This window comes from Schistocerca cancellata, unplaced genomic scaffold, assembly GCF_023864275.1.
Source record: "Schistocerca cancellata isolate TAMUIC-IGC-003103 unplaced genomic scaffold, iqSchCanc2.1 HiC_scaffold_67, whole genome shotgun sequence".
In the NCBI taxonomy this organism is placed as follows: Eukaryota; Metazoa; Arthropoda; class Insecta; order Orthoptera; family Acrididae; genus Schistocerca; species Schistocerca cancellata.
In genome coordinates, this window is record NW_026046130.1 from 1 (window position 1) to 5,000 (window position 5,000).

Sequence of the window (5,000 nt, forward strand, 5' to 3'; positions counted from 1 at the left end):
TAGAACCGAGGTCCTATTCCATTATTCCATGCACACAGTATTCAGGCGGGCTTGCCTGCCTTTAAGCACTCTAATTTGTTCAAAGTAAACGTGCCGGCCCACCCAGACACTCAATAAAGAGCACCTTGGTAGGATTTCAACGGGGTCCGCCTCGGGACGCACGAACACGCACGAGGCGGTCGCACGCCTTCGGCTCGCCCCACCGGCAGGACGTCCCACGATACATGCCAGTTAAACACCGACGGGCGGTGAACCAACAGCGTGGGACACAAATCCAACTACGAGCTTTTTAACCGCAACAACTTTAATATACGCTATTGGAGCTGGAATTACCGCGGCTGCTGGCACCAGACTTGCCCTCCAATAGATACTCGTTAAAGGATTTAAAGTGTACTCATTCCGATTACGGGGCCTCGGATGAGTCCCGTATCGTTATTTTTCGTCACTACCTCCCCGTGCCGGGAGTGGGTAATTTGCGCGCCTGCTGCCTTCCTTGGATGTGGTAGCCGTTTCTCAGGCTCCCTCTCCGGAATCGAACCCTGATTCCCCGTTACCCGTTACAACCATGGTAGGCGCAGAACCTACCATCGACAGTTGATAAGGCAGACATTTGAAAGATGCGTCGCCGGTACGAGGACCGTGCGATCAGCCCAAAGTTATTCAGAGTCACCAAGGCAAACGGACCGGACGAGCCGACCGATTGGTTTTGATCTAATAAAAGCGTCCCTTCCATCTCTGGTCGGGACTCTGTTTGCATGTATTAGCTCTAGAATTACCACAGTTATCCAAGTAACGTGGGTACGATCTAAGGAACCATAACTGATTTAATGAGCCATTCGCGGTTTCACCTTAATGCGGCTTGTACTGAGACATGCATGGCTTAATCTTTGAGACAAGCATATGACTACTGGCAGGATCAACCAGGGAGCTGCGTCAACTAGAGCTGAGCAGCCGGCCGCCCGGGAGTGTGTCCCAGGGGCCCGCGCGAACACGCAAGCGTCCGCTCAATTATTCTGCAAACAGGAGGAGGCTGAGCTCCCCTGCACAATACACCTCGAAACCCTCTCAGGTCCCGGCGGCGCGCAGCGCCGTCCTAAGTACTTGGTCGGGTTCGAGAGAGGCGCAATCGCCCGGAGTTAGGCGAGTAGACGCTTTAGGTGCGACCACCCGTGCTCCCAACTGAGCTTGCCGCTGCCGACAGAGGCCCGGGAGCGTGCTGTCGTGGCATTGCCGGCGGGAGAACAACACGCGCCACCTACGGTGACCGGCAGCTCCAACGCCAGCGCCACAGAAGGGCAAAGGCCCCACGTGGGTGCCGAAGCGAACTCTCCCAGCACAAGCGCACGTGCCAACACGTCTGCACAACTGCGATACAAACCACCAGCGAGAACCGCTGGGGCGACCGAGCAGCAGACGGCGTCGCGGCGCCGAGTGCCGGGCGGCGGCGCATCCTCAACGCACACAGTCCTCAGTCGGACCAGCACACTGCAGATGTCCACCGCGCTTCGCACCGGGCCCGCGAGGACCCACGTTGGCCGCCCGGCGCCGCGCGCAGGGTGCCCCGGCGCGCAGCTGCGCCGCCTGCCGCGTCCGTCGGCCGGCGCGCCTGCCACTGGGCGCCCCCACCAGCCGGCTGTAGCGCGTGCGCCCACGCACCGCGCGGCCAGCACGCCGGGCGGCCCCCCCCTCACCGGCCGGGGACGGTCCCACCCAGCCACCGCCGCGTATCGCTTCACACACAGATTTGCCCTTACTGATTTACCTCCAGCAACAACAACCGCACCACAATGGGTTTACCAGTTGTTCATTTGCGTTGCGTCACGTCACCAGCAAACGTAGACGTCCATCCCAGTTTGCAAATGCAACGATTATTGCATACCTGTCTGTTAGGTGTCACGACACACTACGTCTGCCCACATACACGCAACAAAATGTGCACGACTAGAGAACACGTGGGAGGTGGCCCCCCTACGTATGCGATGTCCATTACGAGACCGACTGTCAACCAGCATCTGTACCATGTCGCAGATGTGGAACGCGGTGCACCATGCTATCACACTGTGTGAGAAGAGACGACTACGTTTGAATACACGCGCCACTACATCAACAGACGGCTCATGCTGATCGCCATCCAGGGCGTCCGTTACTCCCACACGTCTCTATGGCGTACCACACTGCAATGTAGCTGTTATGGGGAGACGGCACGTGGCTGAGTGCACAACATTTGGACCGTATGGTTCGCTGTTGTTGGGCGCAGTCGTACGGTCACACATGTGCCACAGCGTATCATTCAGTACATACGGACCTATGTGCAGTACAATGTGAGGATTAAGCTTACGATATCAGCGGACAGTGGACACAGGCCGTACCACGACGTAGACTGAGCGCTTCGACATGCGAATTGCCAGTGAACAGCTGCGAAGGGCATTGAACACGCAAGCACCTGAACGACCAGCGTGCGAAGGCAGGGTGGAGGGGGGGGGGGCGATGTACATCCTGCAGTTGTCCACATTACAGTGTACAGCGGGAGCATGTAAAAAGTAAGCAACACTTGCGAAGTGTTCAACATGAAACGACACACAAGAGGGTGGGCGGTGCGAGTAGCGAACTATATTCAGAGGGTTGTGGTTAGACAACACTAGATTAATGTAACGTGTCATATGCCAATTACAGAGCAGGTTAAGGCACAACGTGGGTTAGGTTAAGGCACAACGTGGGTTAGGTTAAGGCACAACGTGGGTTAGGTTAAGGCACAACGTGGGTTAGGTTAAGGCACAACGTGGGTTAGGTTAAGGCACAACCGTGGGTTAGGTTAAGGCACAACGTGGGTTAGGTTAAGGCACAACGTGGGTTAGGTTAAGGCACAACGTGGGTTAGGTTAAGGCACAACGTGGGTTAGGTTAAGGCACAACGTGGGTTAGGTTAAGGCACAACGTGGGTTAGGTTAAGGCACAACGTGGGTTAGGTTAAGGCACAACGTGGGTTAGGTTAAGGCACAACGTGGGTTAGGTTAAGGCACAACGTGGGTTAGGTTAAGGCACAACGTGGGTTTACGTTAAGGCACAACGTGGGTTACGTTAAGGCACAACGTGGGTTACGTTAAGGCACAACGTGGGTTACGTTAAGGCACAACGTGGGTTACGTTAAGGCACAACGTGGGTTACGTTAAGGCACAACGTGGGTTACGTTAAGGCACAACGTGTGTTAGGTTAAGGCACAACGTGGGTTAGGTTAAGGCACAACGTGGGTTAGGTTAAGGCACAACGTGGGTTAGGTTAAGGCACAACGTGGGTTAGGTTAAGGCACAACGTGGGTTACGTTAAGGCACAACGTGGGTTACGTTAAGGCACAACGTGGGTTACGTTAAGGCACAACGTGGGTTACGTTAAGGCACAACGTGTGTTAGGTTAAGGCACAACGTGGGTTAGGTTAAGGCACAACGTGGGTTAGGTTAAGGCACAACGTGGGTTACGTTAAGGCACAACGTGGGTTACGTTAAGGCACAACGTGGGTTACGTTAAGGCACAACGTGGGTTACGTTAAGGCACAACGTGGGTTTACGTTAAGGCACAACGTGGGTTACGTTAAGGCACAACGTGGGTTACGTTAAGGCACAACGTGGGTTACGTTAAGGCACAACGTGTGTTAGGTTAAGGCACAACGTGGGTTAGGTTAAGGCACAACGTGGGTTAGGTTAAGGCACAACGTGGGTTAGGTTAAGACACAAATTGCGTTACAAATTGCGTTACATTGCGGTACAAATTGCGTTACATTGCGGTACAAATTGCGTTACATTGCGGTACAAATTGCGTTACAAATTTGGTTAGGTTAAGGTGCAAATGGGTTGGATTACAGTACACAACATGGTAAGAGATAGTGTGTTTGGGGGGGGGGGGGGCAGGTTCGTTGGTAGTGATCATTGTAAGTGAATGTCTGAGGCAGCGTCAGTATGTCACAGCAGTTCTGTCTCGTCAGGATGCGCTTTTCGCTCGTGACTGGAGGCGCGCCGCGTCTGTGGTTGCGGCAAGGGAGTGGCAGACCTGTGTGATTCATTCCTGCCATTGTTTCTGTGCCGTAACAGGAGGCAGTGTGGTGGTGTTGGGTGCACCCCTGTGTAGGACATGTGTGGGTGTTGGTGGCTTATCTGAGCAATTGTGGATGTTGGACGGGTGGGATATTCTATTTTATAATTGGACCCCCTGGTGTGGTTATCATAGTGTGGATGGTGTACTGTGGCGGAGAGGATGCACCGGACGTTGGTCCATGCTGGTGCTTACATATCGTATCTGTGTCTGTTACAGGCAGAGAGTAATGTGTGATGGAGTGTCTCGCTGAGGTGTGGTTCATATTGTGTGCACAGACTTACAGCATGTATAGGGACAGCGGGAATTTGGCATATTGGATATAACTCGTCATGAAACGCAAGATATAGGGGTGGATTGCAACGTACGAGTGCGGGAAGAGTCCGCCGTTCATCCGCTTGGGTTGCGATTTGGGCGGTTGGGGTGGGGTGCACGTGCGGGTGCGGGTGGAGTGATTGTCGGTTGACTACTTCGTGCGACGCAGGCACTGGCGTTCGGGTTCCTGTGGTGGACAGATGATGCAGGCTTTGTGGGTGGCGTCGAAAATGGGTACTGTGGGACCTAGCGATGTCGTAGTCGGGGTGGCGTCTCATAGATGGCGGTATCGTCGGTGCAGCAGGTCATGTTTCGGGAGACTTGCAGATGGCGGTATTTAGTTTTCGTGTTGCGCGCGACATGGTGGACGTAGTGTCGTCCGATTCGCGTAGATGGGGCTATTGCATGTGGTTTCGTCACATTGTCATAGATGGCGATGCTGTGGTTTGGCAGTATGGTTGGTGTAGTTCCGTTGGATTCCTGTAGATGGAGGTGTCGTTTCTGGGCCAGACGGCAATGTAGTTTGGTCACATTCTCATAGATGGCTGTGTTGTGTCTGTGGGTGGCGGTGTCAGCGTCGTCCCATAGAGGGCGGTATGGTCT